Below are 24896 nucleotides of genomic sequence, written 5' to 3' on the forward strand. Positions count from 1 at the left end.
ACAACTGTTGAGTCAGAGTTCTGTAATAATAATTCAAAGAGTTATGCCATATTCCAAAATACAATTTTAAATTACTTGAGTTGATCAGGGATCTGCAGAAATAGTTGCTAAGTTGCCCCAAAGGGATATTAGCTGTCTCCTAAAGATACAAAAAAATATTACTGAGGGAGAAAAAAATATTTAAGGAAGAGAGATATGTAGATTAATAACTTCTGTATTTAAATCAAATATCTAGAGATTGAGATTGTCTATATGTGAAACTGTTACCTCTTGCACTAACATGAAAATACAGGCATTTTCTGAACATTTTTCAAAGGGCTTAGGTGCAGTTTGTATTCTATACATGAATATTCCCTTTAATCTACGTAAAATTAAAATAAATATCATCATAGAAGGGGTTTGGCACTATCCAAGCTGGCACTGATCACTTCCAGGGATGGGGCATCCACAATTTATTTGGGCAACTTGTGTCAGTGGTTCACCACCTTCAGGTATTTCATATCATACTTAAAAACATAGTGAATGAGCAACTATGTAATAAAGCCCATGTATACCATGGGAAATGATCTAACTGAATGATGTAAAATACTATTTTTTAAAATACTATTTCTTGTCCGCATTACAAAGAGTCACATCTGCATTGTCATAAATTTCATTCACTTGACTAGCACTGTTAAGACTCACATCTCAGACAATAAGCAGCCTTGCTTGGTCCTACTAATGTACAAATTTCCATAAGCTCCTTTGTGAAGTTCAAAATAGTGGGAATAGCACTCCCTATGATGTTTTAGCAATTTTCCTGCAATATCAAAAATTTGCTAAGACATAGAAAAAAATTTCAGTTTCATTGAAAATACCTAGATGAAATAATTTGTTCAGTAAGTGTCTCCTACTTCATTGGTCATAAATGTGCCATTTGGCAGAGACAAATATCATGTGTAAATGTATCACAAAATGCAATTTTTATAATTTTACTCATATAGCATTATTCATTTCAAAGGTTATTAACAATATAATAAGTGAGATGAATTAAATGCAGAAACTTCTAGTCTTGCATTTTTCACTTGCAACATTGAAGCTATTTGAATCAACCCCAATATTCTTCATGGAATAAACTCAAAAAATCTATATTTAGAAATTTAACATTTCAGAGAAAACTTGTAGGCATGATGTAATTCATTTTATGCTTCTCTGACCCTTGCTTAAGGCATATAGATATATCCATATCCACAAACGTGTTTGTAGATATAGATATAGAAAAAGATGATATAGATATATCCATATCCACAGATAGATAGATAGATAGATAGATAGATAGATAGATAGATAGTTTTGAGTAATAAAAGGAGAAGGCAAAATATGCAAAGCCATCAGCTAAATTACTCCATTAATCCCTTTATTTTCTTCCATTGCATTTTTCTTTTCTTCTCTCCAGGTACAGTTTTATTTATGTATATCTAGTTTATGCTTTTATGTGTTTTACAGCTACATTATATAAAACTTCTTTAAGTACATAGGCTGAAGAATGGCATTAAGATATCTCTACTCCACATTTTTGGTCAATTTTTAAATCACAATTTGATCTGTCCTGGATCTTAGCAGAACAAAAAAAGTAGTGGATTTCAGTCTCATTTGAGACTGATGAATACGTAACTTATTAAAAAAAAAAGAGCTTTATTTTGTACTTTGAACTGACATTTCTAACCTATGCTGGCACCGAATACTCGAGTATGTATTTTGTAGAAAATAAGGCAGCAAGGAAATATTCACAAATCAACATGCACAGAGATACAGGTTTTATTCCTTAAGCATCGTTATTATGTGTGCCTACATTTAATGCAGTTTGTCTGTGGCTGTCATTCGGGTTAGACTAAATTCTTGCAGTAGCCAGTTATTGTGCTCTTTGATGATAGAGGAGGCAAGTGGGCTCTTCAGTAATTTACTGCCATCATGTGCCTGGATAAATAAATAAAATTAGGGGAAATTATGATGTTAACAAAAGATGATGTTAATAACTTACCAATGAGCCAAAAAACTGTACAGCAAGACTGAGATTTTTTTAGAAGTGTGACATTTAGTCATTGTTGTTTTCTAAAAATATCCACAACAATATCATAGAATCATAGAAGACTGGAAAAGATCATTAAGACCAATGTTTGACTTAATATACCACCATGCCCAAAAAACCATATTGCCAAGTGCCACATCATGGCTCACATCTTCTGTCTTTCAGGTTCTCTAAGACACCAGTGTTTAAAACTGTGCCTGGTAATATTTATCAGCCCTTGAACTAGCAAAAGCCTCTAACTGGGAAGCCCAGAATAAAAAGTTCAACCTAACTACAGAAGTAACTGCTGTGATCAAAAGCTGTTTTCATGAATATCAGAGTTTAGAGTAATCCTGATGAACTTCAGATAAATTAAAAATTTATAACACAAAATAGAGTAGGGAACTGAGTCTTAGTCTTACAAATACTAACCATGGTCTACTACACAATATAGTGGAAGTGAACAAACCCCACCTAAATTTCTGTATCTTTAACAATTCTGGCCAGAGTTTCCTCTGGGAGAGGAAATTAACTACTTATCTTAAAAAAATCTTTAAAAGAAATTACTTATCTTTGACTTATATTTAAAAGAAAAAAACTAAAAGTTTTTAAATTATGCTTTAAGAGAAATTAATTTATATCACAGTGTCTGGTGGCAAATAAGTCCATACAAAGTTGGAGGGAGATGCCCAAAACTTGGAGGATAGCTCAGATACTTCGATGTCTACAGAAGGAAAATTATCTGGAGAAAGAGTTAGCCTGTCAATTGCAGTTACAATTATGATGTCATTTTCTTAATATCTGTTATCTATTTTCTTAATATTGTAGTAGCAATCCTTTCCCATAATTTTTATCTAGCTTGTGGTACATGACATAGTGTTCTCATTTAACAATCTACAAGGTCACTAACAAGGGATGATTGCATTTATCCTTCTCCATCTTTTTCAGAAAATTAGAGATTTCATATGCCAAACTCTGGAAATAATTACAAGTGTAGAATATCCTGAGAAGCAGTGGAGTCACAAGGATCACTGAAGTCCAATTCCTGACACTTCACAGGACAGCTTCAAGAATAACACCGTGTGCCTGACAGCATTGTGCAAACACTACTTGAGGTCTGTCAGGCTTGGTGCTGTGACCACTTCCCTGAGGAGTCTGTTTCAGCATCCAACCCCTGAAGATTCATTCTCTGATATCCAAGGTAAACCTTCCCTGACACAACTTCAGGCCATTCCTTCAAGTTCTGTCACTGGTCACCACAGAGAAGAGATCAGTGCCTGCCCCTCTGCTTTTCTTCATGAGGAAGTTGTAGACTGCAATGAGGTCTCCCCTCCGCAAAGTGACCTCAGCTGCTCTTCCTATGATTTCCCCTCAAGGCTCTTCACCATCTTCACTGCCCTCCTTTGGACACTTTCTAACAGCTTAATATTTGTCCTGTATTGTGGTGCTCAAATCTGCACACAGGACTCAAGGTGAGGCTGCCCCCATGTCAAGCAGAGTGGGACAATCCCCTACCTTGCCCAGCTGGCAATGCTCTGCCTGATGCACCAAATGACACAGTTGGCCATCCTGGCTGCCAGGCCACTACTGACTCATATTCACCTTGCCATCCACCAGGACCCCTTTCCACAATGCTGCTTTCCATCCTCTCATTCCCCAGTCTATACACACAAACACAGTTGTCCTATCCCAGGTGCAGAATCTGGCATTTGCAGCTGTTAAACTTCATATGGTTGGTGATTGTCCATTTCTCTAATTTGTCGATGTCTCTCTGCAGGGTCTCCCTCTTTCAAAGGAGTGCACATCTCTTCCCAATTTAGTATCATTGGCAACTTAATATTGTTTCAGGTTCTGCATCCAAGTCATTTATGAAGATGATAAGGAGAACAGGGCCTAAGACTGAGCCCTGCAGAGCCTCACTACAAACAGGGCACCAGTTTGATGTCACCCCATTCACTGTAACTCTTGGTGCCCGGCCCATAAGGCAGTTGCTCACCCATCACATGCTGTGTTTATCTGGCTGTGGGCTAGACATTTGTCTAGGAGGATACTCTGATGCACAGTATTGAAAGTTTTACTGAAATCCAAAAAGATTACATCACCTGGCTTCCCTTGATCAGCTAAGGTAATTACCTCATCATAAAAGAAAATGAAGTTTGACAAGCAGGACTTCCTGCCCATGTAGCCATGTGATCAATGAGCAGTTTTTCAGTACCTCCCAGTACAATCTTCTCCATAATTTTACCAGTCACTAAAGTCAGACTGACAGGCTGACTGACAGTTGCCAGGGTCATCCTTCTCATCCTTCTTGAAAACTGGGACAATGTTAGCCAGCTTCCAGTCAACTGGTATCTCTCCAGATTCCTAAGAATATTCAAAAAATCATTGAGAGGTCCCAGTGATGGAGCCTGGAACCTTCAAAAGGACTCCCACTTCAGCCTTGGAGATATATTGGTCTGATGAGTCTACCTGTTCCTTTGCTAGAGGAAGGATCAAGGAAAACAGTACCTGTGCTTCTGGTCTTTCAAACATTCTTCCCAAGGCCTTGAAATCTTTTATTATCCTTGGACTTCTTTTTGTTATCTCATCACTGCCAGCTTGAATGACCAATGGATTAGAGGGCCCTATTAAACTCTGGAATTTTCCAATAATGTCCCTTACTCAAGACTCTGGGAGACAACAGACTTCTCTGGGTCCAAACTACATATCAGGTTCTCCTTCGCCCTGAGAAGGGGGTCACCTATGACAACTACCCTTCTTTTCCTCATAATAGGGGAGGTCATGATGCAGGGGGTAGGGGGTGTTGCACTATATGGCCCCTTTATCCCAGAAGGATTTCCACCTACCCCATCAGTAGATTATCCTTCTGGTTCCAGAGCCTCATACATCTTATAAAAGCTGCCAGTCCTTCTTGTCACTATCAAGTTTCCAGGAGGAGATGCCTTCTTCCTACCTGGGCAGTGACCAGCTTCAGATTTCAGGTTCAACAGATCCTTGGCTAACTACTTGACAGGGATTCAAATCCACCTGCATCTACATTATAGCAGAGGTTTGAGACTACTGAGACTGTAGGACCTCAAGAATAACCCATCAAACTCTTATTCATCAAAACTTACTCCGGTAGTTTCTTCACCTGATTACACAGCTCATCAACAACAGTACACCATCTGAAAGGAATGATTGTCAGCCCCAATGTTATGGAAAGGCATTAGGCATTCCTCGCAACCTGAGACCTGGAGAGCTACATCTACCATCAGAAGGCTGGAGGCTTCTGACACGGCTATTGCAGTGCCTCCAGCAGCTTCAGGTGATTGTGCTCTTCAGTATGCCAAAACCACACTCAAGGGAGCATACACTACTAGGACTGGGAATGAAAAGATCTCTTTGAGCCCTTCTTCACCAACTACTGAGTTTGTTCACTGCCTCCACTGGCTGTTTCCAGTTGGTTGAAAAGGAGCCGTTTCTGCTTGAACTGTTTAACAATTGCTGTGTCATGCCCTGGCTGATGTGATGTGCCATGCCCTGTTTGCCCACCCTGACATGTCAAGCTCCTGATTGCTTGGGGTCTCTACAGACCCCTTATGAGAAATTACAAACAGCTGCTGTCCCTGCTGGTTTTGCCCATGCTGAGGCAGCTGATCTAGGGCAAAATGCCAGCTTCACATGGGTCTCTGGCAGTAGAAATTCAATCTGCTCATTGCAATACCCTGCTCACTGCAGAATCCCTGAAAGATTCTTTTGGCATTCCTAACAGCAGGTTTGTGGTTGCTACTTGGTCTACTCTTTGGTGATGCTTGCATCAAAGATTACTTTGTTCTTGACCACCATTTTGGTCTTATTATGGAAGTATTTCACTAGATTGTCCAGTTTAAGTACTCATTTACTGTAGTTTTTTTTCCTTTTTTAAATTGCATACAAATAAGAGATATGCCATCAGATTAAATACTTTGCAAGTACTCAGTTGCATAAAAATAACAGCTTTACAATCTTCAGTATTTCCTCACTCATTAATACAATTTTAGTATTACTACAGATGGAAACCAAAATGGAAAAAATTAATCCACAAATATGTTTTTATTGGAAACCAAATAATTGCTCTATGCTCACAGCTTCTTATTAAAAAATACTCTGATGTAAACCTATTTCATATACCTAATTATAAAGTCAAGAGCTATTAGTATCTTTATAAAAAATAATGTTTTCTAGAGCTTCCAAACTCAGATTAGTTCTCAAAAGGCTTTTAAATACCAAAACCCTAACTGCAAAATAGCAAAACCCTAACTTCAAAAAAGAATTTTGACAGAGAAAAATAAATTAGTTTCTGGAATCAAAGATTACTTTTTTTAAACCAACCTTAATTTAAAAGAACTCAGTTTTTGTGGTGATATCCTAACTTAAAGCCCTGCTATGCAGAACTGTTCCTGACATCTATTCACAAATCAAGAAAATTCCAGAAAAATAGAGTAGCTTTATTTAAAGTACATTGTTTTAATCTTGTCTAAATCTTACAAGAGAATCTTTTCCATGTTTTTTAACTCTAAAATGAGGGGTGGTAAATGACACCTATGCCAAACAACATGCAACAACCTCAAGCGTAACAAGCCCTGTGTCAGACCCACAGTGGGTAGCTGTAATGTATAACATTAGATTTCACTAAAGACATCAATAGCAATGAGCCCTTGCTTTAAATAAATAAGGTATACATTAATTATACACATAACATATAATTATATAATAACATAATAATCTCAAAAAAAAAGCCTAATTGGTTTTGCTGTCTAAACAGCTAAACATTACACATAAGGTCTGATGTAGGCAATTCATTTTAATTTAAGAGATATTTAAAAAGGAGATATGTAAGACATGATTATCATTCTAATGAAGAAAAATTGGACAATTTTTAGAAAACAGTTTGCTAGACGATCAACTTTTTATGTTCAGCTTGCAATCTGGCTGAGTGATGCTGTTGATTCAGGGATGGAAAAAAGACTACAGTCTTCCGGTGGATCAGATGGCTCCCTTTAATGAAAGTGGCAGGTCTTTTTATAATGTAACTCACTAAGGTGGTACTTGATTAGTTTTAAAGTAGAAACATCTCACACTATTGGCATACTATGAATAGCACGCTGTGAAGAACCATAATTATAAATAATGGTTACAGGTTACAATTGGTTGAATAATTTTGTCTAAGATTCCCAGGCTCAGCCTGGGTGAAATTGTCTCTGTTCTTTCTTCGACTGAACTGAGACTATCCACAGCTGAGGTTTTCTAATAACAGAGAGGGAAACAATTAAGAGTTAAAAAACCAACCAAGAAAAAAAAAAGAAGCCATATATTTGTAACCTTTTTGAAATATTTAATTTTTTATAAATGAGACATTCAAACTCTCAGATGTTTTAAACATAAATCAAAATTCATTTCATTCATACAGCACTTGGAAATACTGGGAGTTTTACAGAAGATGGGGCTTATTCATGCATATTTCTCTATTAAAACAAGAAGTCAGTACAATATTTGAAGTATGTGTATGAATGCTAAATGTTGTTATAGAAAATTCACTCATTAAGTCACTAAAAATTTTCTCATTGTGTCACTAAAATTTTAGAAGGAGTTATATTGAGCTTTAATAGAGAGAATAGGAGGATCTTTTCCTCAATCAGCTCAATTTTTTTAATGCTTTTCTATTGAAGTTAGAAGGGAGACGACCCACCTTGCGTTGGTCAGCCATCGACTCCGATTTATTAATCAATCAGACACTTTTTATAACAGTGTTAATCAAGTTCATGCATATTGCAAAATCTGAGCTCACAATAGGTCAGAGATAACATACCAACCCCTCCTTATGTTTCCAATACCAAGATTTGGGTTCTCAAAATTATTCTTGCTTTCCCAAAACAGCCAAAGATAGAACATCCACTTGTTATGAGAAAGCTGCCTGAGAACTCTGATGTGCAAGGCTCTCAAGGCCTTCATGCTTGTCACTTTTACCTGTAATTAAAAATAACCTGAGAACCTCTGCTGTTCACAGAAACAGGCTGTGAGAACCTGCTCCTCACAGTTGCTTTCTAAGCCATCTCTGAAAAAATCTCCAGCACTTTCCTATTTGAAAGTGTCCCAAATTATATTATGTCACTTACTATGTATTTCGTAATCCACTGTAAATTTCCATATATACTCCTCTACCTACAATTTTCTACTGTAAGCTTTAAATTTGTGAGTTCATTAGCCATATCTTTGGGTCAATGTGAGTCTCAATGTGAGTGTGTATTTGTGGCCATTTATGTGTATATGCATAGACATATACATATATACAAACATAAGTATATGCATACATACATGTATATATGTAGTGTGCATATATGGTCTTTGTGTTTGGAGTTTTTGAGAATACACTTTCAGCCTTGCTACAAGACCTTGGTGCATGGACCATCAGCTGACATGCTTCTCTTGAGCTCTTGTAAATGACAGGATATATTTCTCACTAACAAAGAGGAGGAAATGTATTGATGCTCAGTGATACTCACTCAAAAATAAACAAACAAATAAAATTAAAGGTCTACAAAGTAGAGGGGAGGGGTTTAATCATCAAGTTAAAAACACCTAAGTAGAAATACTGCAAGAACTCTTAAATAAATAAAAAAGTTTCTTAGGAAATTGTTCATTCCCCTGCAAAGCATTCAAAATATGGATAGCAAAAAAGTTTCTTAGGAAAGTGTTCATTCCCCTGCAAAGCATTCAAAATATGGATCGCAAAATAAGGTTGTATGATTTCAGGTCCAAATTTAAGAAACAATAAATCAACTTGGAACAAAAACAAAAACCTGTCTGATTTTTTTTTGTTCCTTCCTTTCAAACATCTAGAATATCATTACCAAAACATCAACCAGTTTGTAGAAAGTAGCTCTCAGATAAACTTTGATGTGCTTTTAAACATATTGTTTAAGGATGCAGAGCTACAGCTGAGTTTCAGTAGTTGGCTAAATTGTTACATTTTCAATCTCAATCAAATTCAGCAATGGCACCTGCAAAATACAACAGTTGAAGATCTTGATGTGCAAAACTGAGTGCAATGTACAATTTTAGTGTAACTTGAAACTTCAGAAAAATATAATCTTCTTTTTAAACATATTCTCATATGGAAAATAGATATTTTTGAAAAAATAACTGAGTTCTTCAGAAAAGCAAAAGCAATCATTCTGTTCAGAGAAAGTTGTTTTCTGTCATTAAACACCTAAATGATGAATTAGACACAAAAAAAAGATTCACAGGAAGTCAGAAACTGTGAGCCAGTAAAGATACCATAATTTTAATAATTCACAGATAATTTTAAAAAGTGGTAATAGTCAACTTAAAGGGAAACCAAAACACTCAGTTACGAGGAAAACAACAAGTCACAAGAGGGAGAGTGACTTAGTCTAAAAGATATATTATTTATGTCATTTCACATGAAACATATTTGAGTTATTTGAAACGGATTTCAAACAGAGACAGCCAAGAAAATTTGTGACTGTTTTTTAGAGATTGGAAACACAAACTACAATAGGAATATGCAGATTCAATCAATCAAAATCAGGCAGAAGGCAGAAGAAATATTTATTTTTGTGCATATGCATTTAAGGGCAAATCCTTTTATAGAACAGATTCTTTAAATTAGATAAACTTGACATTAAAAAAATATGCTTAGCAGGATTAGCATAATTACAGTGCAAGAAATTTCAACTTTGAAAAAGTGATTATTGTCAAGAAGGTTGATGAAATGTTGAAATGAATATGTCTGTAAGGTAGTGGATATATCACCTAACAGAGATAATTTCTGGTGAAAATTATTGCTCTTCTAAACTATCATGTGACTGAGCTACTAAGAAGATCTCTATTCTGAATGTGCTATGGTGTTAATCCCAAGTGAATGAATCAATGGATTAAGACCACTCCCTTCATCTGTACATACTAACAACTTGTGCTGTGTAATAAGAACTGCATGTCTTCTGGTGTAAATTTATCTATTTGGTAATATTTCATCTTCTCAAAGAATAATTTGGCTTCTCAGCTATATTTTTGTTTTTCTGGGCATAACATCATGATAATAAAGTGAACTGACAGCTATTGTCTGAAAGAGTTCAGAAAACCCTGTAATGCTTCAGGCCAATGATTTTTGCTCATGCGTTCAGAGGAACTGAAGTTAGAAAGGAAGTCTCCTAGTGCTTAGAGTTAAAATTACACATGGAAAGTAAAAATGCATAAATCGGTGATACTTTGTTGCTTTATCTGTCAATTATTTTCAATGAGCTATTTTTCTGTATTATTTTCTGTAGCTATTTTTCTTGACCCCATGCATAACAGGGGACGTAAGTGCTGTGTGGATTTATCAGAACTAGCAATTTCATGGCAATTCAAAGAAATCCCAATCTTTTATTCCTGCACCAACTTAAAAAAACCAAAAAAACCCCGGATAGACAGGCAGACAGACCAATGAAGAAAAAAAGAACAGAAATTGCAGTACCTATCTTAATTACTGAAGCATAGACGCATGGATTCATTTAGGTTGAAAAAGACCTTTGCAATCACCAAGTCCAGCTGTTAATCTAACACTGCCAAGTCCACCAATAAACCATATTCATCTACACTTCTTTTAAATACTTCAATCATGTCCCTGGGCAGCTCATTCCAAAGCTTGATAACCCTTTTCATGAAGAAATCCTTCCTAATATGCAATCTATACTTCCCCTGATGCAACTTGAGGTCAGTTCCTCTTGTCCTGTTGCCTCATGTCTGGGAGTCACTGCATTTTCCTTTCAGGCAGTTGTAGAGAGGGATAAGGTCTCTCCTGAAACTCCTTTTCTCCAGGCCAAACAACCCCATCTCCCTCAGCCACTCCTCGTAACACTTATGCTCCAGACACTTTCCCAGTCTGTTGACCTTCTCTGAACACACTCCAATACCTCAGCGTCTTTCTTGTACTGAGGGGCCCAGAACTGGACACCGGACTTGAGGTGTGGCCTCTCCAGTGCCACCAAGTACTGGGGAATGATCACTGCCCTGGTCCTGCTGGCCACAGTATTGCTAATGATACAGGCCAGGATGCCACAGACCTATTGGCCTCCTGAACACAAGTCGGCTCACATTCATCTGCTGCTAACCAGCACCCCCAGACTGTAGTGCTGCATGGGATTGTTGTGACCCAATGTACCAAGCATCTGGTACATTGCCTTGCTGACCCTCATTCAATTGGCCTTGGCTGATTGACCTGGCCTGTTCAGATTCCTCTGTAGAGCCTACCTATCTTCCAACAGATCAACACTCCTGCCCAGCTTGGCATTGTCTGCAAACTGACTGTGAGGCATTCAAATAATACTTTTTACCAGTTTGTTGAAAAAGATTTTAAAAAGGACTAGTTCCAATACTGAGCTCTGGGGAACACAATTTGTGACTGGTTGGTCATTGTTGTCAAGAAAATAATTGTAACAGTATTAATAATCACATGGTATTAAAAAAAAAAAAGTAAAAATAGCACTACTTGTTTAACACAACTGATTTTGATGAAGCGTTTCTGTGGTGCTGATATAGAGATTGTATATGGTTATGAAACTGAACTAAAAATGTTTCAGTTATACTGCCTGGCACTGTATCATAGTCAATGTATACAAATGCAACTGTAATGTTCCACTTACACCTTCCATTATTATTATTAATAGATCTGATGTGTGAACTAGAAATAGATTGAATATTTTCAGTCCCATTGGTATTTTCAATACCGTATTTTCTTTTCAGAATAATATATAAATACAACAGTTTTGCTGAATAAAATTCCCATACTAATTTGCAACTATTGTGTTTATAGCAACTTTTCATAACCCATGACTATAACTCTTACATTTATAATGAATAACAATACATATGTGTATAAGGAATAACATCAAATATTGTCCCTATATAGCCTTTGGATTTTTTGGATAGACATAGCTTCAGACAGTAAAACTAATATTTATGATACCCAATTCCCACTGATAAATTACATTGTACCAGTACTAACTCTTCTGAAAAGACAAAAAAACAATTATTTTAAAGAGATATTATGTTGTCATTTTTGCTATTCCAATCCTTAGTTTCCATCCTGACAAGAAGTCACAGCTTTTCTTTCAAAAGTGTATAATGCAAAGTTATAAATTATAAACCATTCTGAATTTCATATCTTAATATTTAATTCTTTTCCATAATCATCTCAGAATGTTATCCGAAAGAAAAAATTGAGGAATCTACTTATAACCACCTTTTCTGAGCTCTAACAGAGGGGAAAAAATAGCAATTTAAACACAGAAGCTGATTCATTGATCTGAAGGCCAGCACAATGATTTTGATTTGTATTTCTCTCAAGACATTATTATCATATCAAAAAAAGTTATTGCCATAACTTATACCTTCCATCTCAGTTGGACTTTATCTTTTTAGAAGCACATCAGGTTTGGGTTTTTCTAACTAGTAAAAAAAACTCTACCACTTCCTCAGTCAAATTATTTCAACTGATAATTACTTCACTGAGCAAAGCAGCATATTGTTTTGGATCTCAATTGGTCAATATATTCATTATATCTCTTTCACCAACACCAGAAGTTTTTATTTAATTTAGATGGTTTTACTCTGTGATAAGAGCAGCTCTTAAAATTATCTTTTTCTTTTGGCTTATCTTTTTTGACCATAAGTACTTGGTGTAAATTTTCAATCCTTTTCAATTTGCCATCAGTCACCCAGATTTTTCATTGTCCCATTAAAACAAATACCAGTATAGCAAAATTTAATAAAGCTTATCTGTTTATTAAAACTAGATCAAATATTATGTCAGAAATCAGGAGTAAATATGAAAATAATGTTTCTGTTGCACAGTTTAGGAAAAGTAGAAACATAGAAATAGTCTTATTTAATCTTCTCAAAGATCTTAACAATCCTTACCATCATCTCAAGTTCATTCCTTCTGCATTGCACCTAGTCCGACTGCTACAATAGCTGCTGTTGTAAAGCAATATGCAGTACAACCATTTGCACTGGTAGCCCTGAAAAAAAAAGAAGCAAAATTTTACTCAAGTGAGCAGACACTATTATTCAGAGTAGGCATGCTATACTCAATTATTTTTAGCCTTAAAGCAGAGAAACAATGAAGACAGATCTAGCAGATATCTCATTGTATGATGGATAAAGTGAAAAGCAACTCCAAAGAACAGAAGCACAAAAATTTCATGTTAACAAAGGGAAATCCCAGTTCAACTTGGGAGAGACAGAGATTAAAAAGTGAAAAACAATAAGGTAATATTATTTATTGGATGATTATTATTCATGAAGCATCTTGGTTTTCAGTTTGACAGGATGTGATATCCCGTCTTCAGGGGGACTCCCCCTTAAACATGGGTTGTCACACAGGATATGGCTTCATCTGCCTTATCTAATTGTTCAACAAAGAGGCCAGTATTCATAAAATGAACAGAAAATAAAGCTGTGAAAGATAAAATCTATTATTATGCTAGAGTTTAAAAAGTAATATAAACATTCCTCTTCAGGGAAACATTGTCCAGTGATGAAGCTATCAGCCAGGCACACAAAGTATATCTGTAGGCATGAAATACAAGTATGTGACCTGGACAATGTGAGCTACACTGGGATACCGGGAATTGTCTAGCTCCAAAAAATACCTTTCAGTGACTTAGTTTGGTCTAGATAAGAAATAGCAGGTTTCATGCTTTAAACTTTATATCTGGGAATCTCAATGAAAACATTTTTAAGTATAGGCAATTGAGAATACACATTATGAGAAGACAAAAGAGTTGGCTGCACTCCAAGCTTTTCATTTGGGCTAGAGACTGTGCTAAATACACACTATTTGATTCAGAAGAACACTAGATTCTAGAACACTTAAGAAGCCCAGAACAAAAATGACAAATACAATTCCCCTGCTGCTCTTCTTACCCATGTATAAGTATATTGTTTTGTGACTGGAATCCTCCTCCTGAGTTCTGTCTCAGATGACTTTCATAAGAATTAAGACAAACATGCCAGCGACTGTCAGCTAAAAACATACAAGTCCAGGTCTCTGGCTTACTTAAGCATCCATATCTTCCTTCTAACAAGGAACAGTTCCCATATGTTTGAAAATGGCAGCTCAGTGTAAATGGGTAACAATGAGAAAGTCTTATCAAATAACTAGCAAAACAAAGAATGTAACTGCCTCTCTTTGCTACACAAAGGCCACTGAATACCAGACTGAGTTATTTTCCTAACCTACTACTTGTGAAATCCCTACCAAACTGCCTCTGAATAAACAAGAAATACATTCATGCCACCTCAATACAGACCTAAATTGCTGTGTCCCTCTGTTTGGCTTGCAGATATAGTAGCCAATGAAATGGAAAAAACAAAAACAACAAAACCTGACAGACAAAACAAGAGAGGAATAAAAAAGAATGGGAAAAAAACCACCAAACACTTTTTTTTAGCATGGAAAAACTGCATTTCTGAGAACACTCTTCTAGCTTGTTTAATAATCCTCAATCTTTTGACACTGTCACTAATGCCTTTTTTTGAAATGCACCAAGAAAACAATATGTTAAGTATCACCTGTTTGGTACCATTTATTTTTGTGGCCTGAAATATGCTCCATAGCATTTTAATTTTTTAATTCAAATAAATTATTTCAGATTAAAGTACATTAAAAATTGATTCAAACCACAATTATAGCACTTTTCCCAGTACCACATTATTTGTGATGCTTTGGCATTTGATGAGGCTTCTCTTATACCAAACAATTAATTGCTAACTTGTTATCCATGAGGAAACATCTCAGAGATACAATTTTTCTTTGATTATCCCACAAATTAAAACATGTGGACTTCCTGAATATTGCTGGCTTTCAATATATCCTTCAGTAATTAGTTAAAATACCACATAGAACCAAAAATCCTACACCGACTTTGTTAATTCAATCAATTCAATCTTTGTGTGTTTATGGAAACAATTAAAAATAAATTGTGTATGATATGCCCATGGATTTAAAGCTAAACTAAACTTTCTGCTGTCATTTTCTGATAGGATATAGTTACTTCAATGCTGTTCTGTGACTGTGACAAGGGTTTTCAGGATGAGAGAGAGACGAGAATGTTGATTCCATGATCAGAAGGCTTGTTTTATTATTTTATTACATATATATTACATTATGACTATATTAAAAAGAAATAGAAGGAAAGTTCTCAGAAGGCTGGCTAAGCTAAGAATAGAGAAGAAAGATAACAAAGGCAGCTGGCTGAGACTGAGAGCGAGAGCCAGCTCCGCCGTGAGTGGTCAGTAAATCCAAACATCCACAGGAGACCAAACACGCATCCACCTGTTGCATTCCACAGCAGCAGATAACCATTGTTTACACTTTGCTGCTAAAACTTCTCAGCTTCAGCAGGAAAGATCCTAACAAAAGGATTTTAATGAAAATATGTTTGCAATACTGTTCCACTAAGTTATAGTGGAAAACAGACCATAAAAAATAGATCAATTTGAAAATTGCATGAGTTTTACATGAAAATAAAGTTCCCTTTATCTTTGCAGATAGTAAGGTGAAAGAGGTCTACTTGAAATCTTGCAGAACATATGACTGTGTTTTTACTTGAATCATATAGCTGAGCCTTGAATATAGGAAGATCAATCTTATCTGCTCAGCTACATTCTTTGCAGTCAAAGCCATACCCTAACATCTAAATTCCTACCTACTTCAAATTACTTCAATATTCTTTTGCAGATTGACTAGGTATTTTCAGGCAGTAAAGTGCAAAAACCTATCCTTGAGATGTAAAACAAGGAAAGAAGAAAAAGAATGTAAAAATCTTTTATAGAATAATATTAGCATCTTAGAAATTCAGTGGGGCAGCAGTTTATTCTTTGGTCAGATACTCGTACTGCAGACGAGCCATTTACATATTACATATTTTCTAAAGAGCAGAAGCTTGTTCCCTTTCTTTTTATTTGGCTTGGGATTAGGTTTGGTTGTGGTTCTGATTTTGATTTTGATTTTGGGGGATTTGGTTTTTGGGTTTTTTGGGTTAGGCTTTTTTTTGGTTTTTTTTTTTTTAAGTATAGGATTGTAGAGATTTGGAAAAGTTGACTGTAAAACATTTAGTAGCTTGAAGTACAATTGTGCCTAGAAAATTTTATTCCAGAGACAGAAACTTAAGGAACATATATTTTCAAACTTTGAGCTTTTCTCCAAGCAAATAGATCCACTCCCTTTGAAGATTATTTCTATGAATAAATGTCAAAGAATTAAGCTCTGACTACTTCAATATACATATATGCTTACAGTGCAAAATCAAATCCTAAAAATCTGGAAAGCATATGTATACTTTACAGGCACTGATAAAGTTATTTATTCTTTCTGTATCACAAAACTCACAATTTTTTTCTCATATCTTGCAACATTCTGTAATATATTCCCTAATTGGAAACTGCCCCTAAATGAATTTTCACATTATCTGAAGAAATTCTCAGTGATTGTTCCTAATTCAGAAATTCCAAAGTACTGACAGATCATTATTTTTTAAAGAATTTTGAAGGTCAGAAATATGTAAACAAACTTAAAACATTTAATTAACTTAAAATATTTCTTATTCCTGCTATTCGTACAATTCATTAATGCATTATACTATGCAGTAATGTAATTTGTAATGCAAATATACCACATATACATTAATATAATGTAATGTAAAGTAAATATACTTTGCCTAGGTCACCATCCTCAAACTCATTAAAGTTTTTCTAAAATCCTGTGATGCTCACGATTTCTGGCAGTACTGCATGTGGAAAGATGCAAGCATGGGATACACGTCAGATTTAACTAACCTATGTTAAATATGATATAAAGCGCACATATAACAATATAACAAAGTGTAAGAATTACAGTAAAGATGTCTTGTTAGATATAACTTACCCGATGTGAGAAATGACACTCACTTTTAAAATTTCAAAGGTTTATTAGACCTTAACAAAATACAACAAAAGACTGAATAAGGAAAAATTACAGCACTGGGAACATGGAACTAAACCATCATGTGCTCCTCTACAAAATTGCTGCTCCACCTTTTATACCTTTGGTGTTGCATAAGGTATCCCTAGCTCCTTCTAAAGTCTGTCAGTCAACTCTTCATCACTGTCCATTGGTGGAGACTGCTCTCTTGCAACTTGATTGGAGGTTAGGTGTTGTCATGCTGTGCCTCCTAGTAACAAGCCTGCCCTCCTCCCTAATGCCTCATGCAAGGAGCACAAGTACACGCCCGCCCTCCACATGTCCTGACTACCAAGGCCCTGCCATGAGAATCATAGAGAGGGAAAGGGGACTATGGAGAGAACAGAGCACGTCCAAACAAATCAGAATAACTTGACTATATATTGACAAAATTTCTCTTAACATACACATAGTATTCTTCTCTTAATTGTGAGAGCCAACCATCGCATGTTACCATGGGTAACGTCCATAACTGTTGAATTATTATCACACATCACACAGCTATTACTTCATATTCTGGGATGTCTGAGACAATTACATAAAAACAACCATGGGCTAACCTACATCTACAATCTTAAAAAAATGTTCATATACCTTTATTTCTCTCAAACTTTTCACAGAAGGAAATAAAAACCCAAGATAGTTTCACATCAATTTGCTAACACTGATTCTTGAACTCATCTATGTTTCACAGACAAAAATCAGAGCTTCCTGCAATGTAGTCAATAAAGGTCAGCGTGAGGACCCAGTTTGATTTGTCACAACACTGGTTGTGACAAAGAGGCCTGTGAGGGAGAGGCTGCACACGTGCCAATTGCAGAAGGCAACTAGAAGATGGACTAAAGCCTTGTCTCTGGGGAGACTTTGCCTGACAATCATTTCATATCTCACATGGAACAGGCCTCAGCAGGGGAGCACCAAAAGCGCTGTATCCTCCAGAGAGGCTTCTCCAATGAGATGGTGAAAGGTCTCCACCAATGGACTCCAGTGGAATGTTGGACTGGGCCAACAGTCTCCTGTCAGGAAGCAGACTTTAGGAAGAGCCAGGGGACATAAAAATTAACTGCATCACAAGCTCTTAGGGCATTTTGAGACTTGGGTTTTTTGGGCTTTGTAACATGGGCTTTTGTGTGTCTTGTCTTTTGGGCCTTTTGGGTCTGGGGGCCTTTTGGGTCTTGTGTTTTTGTTCCAGCATGCTTAGGGGCTTCTTTGCCCTGGCCCTAGCCCACCTTTTGTCCTTTTTGCCCTAGCTCCAGCCTGTCTTTTGGCTCTCCTGCCCCAGCTGGCACTTGCTCACTCTAAGATACTCACCTTTCCTCCATCTGGGCACTTGGCAGGACACCGACTGACCTCTAAACCTTGTGTGTAGCCTGTGTCCTGCCTACCCCTTTGCCTCTCCCAGCCACCACCTGTCCTGCCTCCGTGTGTGCCTGGCTGCCCCCCTGCCACTTCATCCTTGCGTCCATGCCTGAGCCACCTGGGTCCAACCCTGCCTGCCCCCAATCCACCCATCACTGCAATCCTCGCCCTGACCCTGTTCTGGACCTCCTGCCCAAGTGCCTCCTCACTCACTGCATGTCTGGTCACCCATCCCTGCATCAGCTGTGCCTCTGAGATCTGCACAGGCTCCCCAGTAGGCAGAGTGCATACACCCTGTGTTGCGTGGACATCAACAATTCTCTCTCTCTCTCTCTTCCCATTCCTTTTCCATTTTCCTTCCTCCTTTTTTGTCTTTTCTAGCCCCCTTTAGTGGGGCAAATTTTCTTTTTTTTTTTTTTGTTTGTTTTTCATTATCAATAAACAGTTCTCAGATACAAGGTTGTCTCAGTTGACTTAATTTCATTCCAGACCATCTATTTTAAAAGAACTCCTCACAATTCCCCACAGTGGAATGTGACAGTCAGATCTAAGAAATCACATCTGTACAATCATCTATTCCATGTTTTCAAATACATACTTTTTTATTCCTTTTATTTCAACCAGTAAGACATTTACTTTTCCTAGGCTTGAAATCTGGGACCATCCAATTTGTATCATCTTTTTTTCCTTCATGTTCTTTGAGGATATTTTCAGGGTACAGTGGATACTATACCTAAAGGTCCTTTTTAAAAAGAGATCACATAATTAACCAAGTGAGTTAGAGGACTGTAAGAGCTTTTTCAAAGCTCTTACTGTACCTATGATAGGATGGCTGAGACAATTACATAAAACCAACCATGGGCTAACCTACATCTTCATGCTTTTTGCATGTGATGGGTACATTCCATAAGCAATGCCATATTCTACGTAGTTTAAGCTATCAAAATACTGATCTCATCTAAGATTGGCTCAAAAATGAGCAGTGGTATTATTGTTACCACCTTTTTACTAAGCACTACTGTCAATGCAGAACTTCGGTAATTTTTCATATTTCTGTGCAAATCATAGGACATGCAAGGGCAGACCCAAAGCAGTAACTGGTTTCAACAATTACATGAAATCTAAAGATTAAATATGAACTCACCTTTTATAAACAACTTTCAGGTATGACAAAGACTTATAGATTTTTAGAGTTTTGATTTTCTTTTCGTTCATTTTCCACAATCATGAAAAACATATATCTTCCTTAAAGAGATCTTGCTCAGTCTGTGACAAGACCTTTCACGGAGAGAAATCATAGACAAAATAGTTGCAAAACAAATACTCGCAAATCCAAAAGGGGATTTGTTAGATTACACATGATTATGTAATGTGTACCTAATTAAAACAATAAGAAATTATTTTTGCCTATTTGTAGATCTAAGATTCCCTTTTTTAAATTCGTTTCAAGCTCTATTAAAAACTGGGACCATTCAATAGTAATAGAAATGTCTACAAATTTATGTTCATTCCTTTCTTCTCTTTGATATTTATTTTGTTTTTTATTATTTTCTTTGTCTCAGTCAAGCTAGCAAGTCTACAGATAGAGGACTAACATAATAGTTTCTGAAGAAGAAATCTTTCCCCCCATACTCTTGCAAGGCAAAACTGAGTAGAGCCATATCTTACAAAACTTGTAGCAGACACTGATTTGAGGAAACATTTGAAAGTTCATCTTATTTTTGGCAAACTTAATGGAAAACAACTAGTAAATGCCAATATGCTAAGATTTTTAAAAACCACTCATATTTCACAGTGTCCTTTTGTTACAGTAGTTATTTAAATGGCATTAAAAAGATACTTTAATAGTAAATTCCCATAAAAATTCAGAGTCTACCCCCTAGGTAGTTTATATTATTAATGTAGGAAACGTTGCCCCATAACCCAATTTACTAGGTGGGTTGAATTAATTTGTTTCCAAATTAGTTTGTTTCTGAATTTAATTATCTTTCAGGCATTAACATTTTTCTGGTACCGAACTACTTCCTTATTATAGATACATGTAAAAGACCCACCCCCCCCATGATATTACAATATTTTATACTACCTTTTTACCTTTTCCAGAGTCTGTTCTGGTGCTCTGCAAATGTAAAAAAGAAAATGGTTATTTCTTGATAACTCTGGACCCATGCAGATTCTGCAGTTCCCCAAGTATCATCATTCTGACCTTTTTCACATTAAAAAGAGCACAAAAGGAAGTACATTTTCCAATACTTTCTTAATGTAGCCAGTCATTTCTCTCTGAGAAAATAGGGGTACATGGAAGGCAAATCATGAGTTCCTAGAGTCACCTAGACTACTAAGATATATTCAGATTTCTCACTAGGGTATGTGAGGCAAAATACACACATTCAGGAGCAGTCATTTTCAGAAATCCTTAAAATAAAAATGCATATATTAAAAAAAATTTAAAAAGAAAATTTTCAACAGAAATATATGTTTGGTAAACAGCCAGCAAATTTTAAAGCAGCTCACTCTTAGAATACTGATTGATTCTCTTACTTCTCTTGTGCTTCCTGCATCATTTTCACTGAATATAACTGTCAAGACACAACTAGCCAAATTTTGCTATTCAAACTATGAGTAAATAATATTTTAGCAATGACCAGGACACCCAAATTTATAATGTTAGAGCTGGTAGTATGAGAAAGCCACATAACTTGACTATCAGCTCATGAGAAAAAGAGTTGGAGATAAACTGCTAAAAAGTATTATGGGAATACAGTCTTGTGACTATGGAGTTTGTCAGTCAAAAAAGCACTGGGTATACTTGACTACAAGGTAGCAACATATGTGTATTTTAGGCACCTGAAAAAAACCCCATATTACTAAGCAATGACAGAGTCTCCATTCCTGTAGAGTCACATTGTAACTTAGTCAGTGTTTTCAGGACTGTCTTATAAATGACACTTCTTGCATATAGCTACTGTCCCCTGTGGGTCTCAGTTCTACAGCTCATGACAGCAGTGAAAATCAACCAGCAAAAATATTGGCAGGCATCTAAAGTCATGAAAACAACACATGAATTTAAAACTGGAGCTGTGGTGCACTGTTTAGCTTGGAAATCATTCCTGGCAGTCTGCAGTCAACAGAGGGTCTTTATCTGTTTAAAAGGTAAAAAAAAATCTAAATACCGATTTCCTGTGAACAACCAGTTTTTATTTTCTGACCAAAAAAAAAAAAAAAAAAAAAAGGATGCCATACAAATTGTCAGATTCCTAATTGTGCAAGTTCTAAATATCCATTTAAATTATTCTGATGGTGTATGTATTTCATCAAGATTATGAGATATTCACCGTACCAAATTTGATAATTACAGTATCATTTTATCCAGAAGTTTTAATGGAATGTTGATTCTACAAATGACACATGATAGTGGCTTTTTCAGTATTTACAGAGGACCAAAAGAAACTTTTGAAGCCAGAATTGTGTGTTCAATCACACAATAGCAACTAGCAAATGTACTCAGGACAATATACATAAGTATGTACTTAAAACTGTAGTCACATGCCCTGGTAAGTGTACTCACACAAGCAACAGTCTTTGAGCTTGAAACATCAGAATGAAATGCCTAAAGGAATGCAGAGAAAAGAAGGATATTGCAGTGAGCATTTAAGAGGAAAACAAAATCTGAAAATTGTTAATATATAATTTGACTTGTGTTGTGGTTTAGGAATGGTATTCTCTAATTTAGTTTTCCCACTAAAACCACACCACCACTCATTCTCCTCTCCCCTTCCAATTGGAGGCACAAAGCATAAAGGGCATAGTTTGAGATAAAAACAATTTACTGGAAACAGCAATGAGGTAAGAAAATTAGCAATAACAACAACAATATTACTAATTAAAGAAACAAAATAAAATAAAGAAACAATTTACACAGAAGGTCCACGACAATAATCAAATATTAGATGGCTTCCCCTAACATGTTTTCTTGACAAAAAAGAAGCCTTTCTCCCTGGAAGAGACAAGAGAATCCCTTTCCCCTGCCCCCAGCAATGATATGAAATGAAACAAAGTAATCTCCAGGTCCTAGCCATGCCCCCTCTTGGATAATGCAAAAAATTAGCCCTGTCTTGTCTGGAACCAGGACAACTTGCAACAGTCATTCTAGTAAGTGTATACACTTAATAGACAGGAGACAAATTCTTTTCTTTTAACTTTCAAAATTAAAGTTCAGATAGCACGAGTGGTGGCCTTTGCAGATATTCAGCTACCAATTCTTCAGTGAATCACCAGACCTGTACACTGCCATGTAGAAATAACTTCAGTACCTCCAAGACTTTGAAAACAGAAAAATCAAGGTAGGACAAGGTAGGCTTGAACTTTATTGACATGTAAAGTTTATCCAAAAAAGACCTCAAGGAAACAGATTCAGTGGTTTTATTACTGTATAATACCAGTCATGTAAAATGAGTTTTACTGAGTTTCTTTTGATAAATACTACAAACACTTTGTCTTTCAGAAATGGCACAGTGGCACAGACTGATACAGAGCCCAAGAAAGAAGATGAACATACAATTATATATGATTATCAATAGATTATCAACTGATTGTCAGCTCCCTGAAATTATTTCTTCATTGCACAGCCTCTTTTGGTAGAATTAGTCCTAAATTGTTGTCATTGTAAAATCAGAATTAGCTCTACAAAACAAAAAAAACCCAAACAAAATAAAAAACAATACAAAAGAAAACCTACTCTTCTGTTGCCTCAGCTCTCTTAACAGAGAACAGCAGGCACAATTTTCTAAGGATTTTTCCTGGGAAAAGCAGTGAGAAACCTCAGAGAAGAGAAAACAATTCTCTATTCAATGCTCCTGTTGTTTTGCACCTATGGAATGTGTTATGGTGACTGATTCCGCAAAGTGATTTGGTTATTGGACACTGGCAAAGATTGTTTTGTTTCCTTGGGCAATTGGGTCAAAGCTGTGTCCTGGCTGTCTCAGACAGTCACGGGTTTTTCTTTAGTATTCTTTTAGTATAGTCACAATATAGTATTAATGTAATATAGTATAGTTTTAATAAAGCAATTATTTGGCATTCTGAATCATGGAGTCAGATGCAAATCATTCCCTGTGTCAGGGGCTCCCTGCATTCAATACCCTTGAATTACAAGATTTAGAAAGTTTGATTTTTTTAGAAAACAAAAACTACTTATAAAGGCATGTGGTCTTTCTAACTAAGTCCCTTGAAAGCAAAGCATTCCTCTCCCTCATTCCACAAATTGACTTGCTAGTATTCTTCCACAACTGGCATGAAAATCCTCTTTGATTTGTGAAATCTTTGAGGACCTTCTAGTTCACCTCTTCTTCATCAACATCATCTAGAAAAGGAAGATGCTTCCCACCCTTAAGACATATATTTATATATTCAATTCAAAGAGAGTGAGAAGAGTGGCAAAAAGACTCTTCTTTGTCCCAAGTCACTATTATAATTCATCACACTTCCTAATTCATCCAAGTGAAGCTTTCCTCTTAACTTTCAAGAGTGAAAGATTTGGAAGATGGGAAGACAAAGGTAATGGTGACCTGTTAAATAAAGCTGACATTTCATTTTTGTCTCTAATTTCTCCTTCTCTCAGCTTTTCAATACATATATTATCTGAATGAGTTAAAATAAATCTATTAAAAGGAAAGTTTTCCTGTTCTGTTTAGAATCCTGGAAAACAGGAAAGCTATCTGTAGCACAACCTTTGATTTGTTAAATCTGCTGCTACCTCTGCTCCTTTTTCCCCAAGCAATTATGTTACATTCCATAAATTACAAGTAATTTTGTTGAAAAATATTTCACACAGATTAGTGAGATTCTAATAGGTTTGTCTCCTTTCCACCTACCCACAGGATTTGAGGGGCATCCATGGGCAGGAGAAGCAGTCAAAGAAATCACCTCAGTCAGCCATGCAAAGAGGCAGAGTAAAATACACCTACTTCTGTCACTCCAGTTCACAGCCAAGTGCCATAGCACAGCCACGTCTTTGGTAGGTTTAAACTGAAACCATGTTTTCATATATGCACTGTGGTGGAACTGTACGAAAAAGGTGCCTTCCCTAGCACTTGCCATCTCCTTGATCCCAGCCTGCGCAATCTAAAGACACAATTGCATAATGAAATAGATCAAAATTGAAATTTAACAGAGGAGAAGGACTGCTCCCTTTGCACTTTTATCCCAAATAATTTCCATGCAGTTTCCCTGGTTTCCAATAATCCAAATATGACTACTATGAGTAGTTTGAGAATGCCTTGACTGACTTCTCGAAATGGTTTCTGATTCAAAATGTATGAGTTTGAACACCTGTATATAGTGTGCAAAAATATGGAGTTAAATGAAGAAATTCAAAGTTAGACTTTAAAGTTAAAATAGCATCTATGAACTCTGAAATTTCATTATAATATTTTGGAAAAAATAGTATTGCATCATTTTGTA

General features: G+C 36.1%; 1 long non-coding RNA gene across 2 annotated transcripts in view; it reads right to left on the bottom strand.

The window, feature by feature from the left end:
- Positions 1-24400, bottom strand: part of LOC113460404 (uncharacterized) — a 45106-nt gene extending 20706 nt beyond the window's left edge. The window contains exons 1-5 of one of the 2 annotated variants that reach the window (XR_012580539.1): positions 22003-24400; positions 20521-20553; positions 19579-19712; positions 12992-13092; positions 1384-1956 (exon numbers count right to left, since the gene is read on the bottom strand). This is a non-coding gene — a long non-coding RNA (uncharacterized LOC113460404). Of the gene's footprint in view, positions 1-1383; positions 1957-12991; positions 13093-19578; positions 19713-20520; positions 20554-22002 lie in introns of those variants that run through there. The other variant, XR_003382248.2, reaches the window with a different exon arrangement.
- Positions 24401-24896: the final 496 nt, after the last annotated feature.

This window comes from Zonotrichia albicollis, chromosome 1 (genome assembly GCF_047830755.1).
Source record: "Zonotrichia albicollis isolate bZonAlb1 chromosome 1, bZonAlb1.hap1, whole genome shotgun sequence".
NCBI lineage: Eukaryota > Metazoa > Chordata > Aves > Passeriformes > Passerellidae > Zonotrichia > Zonotrichia albicollis.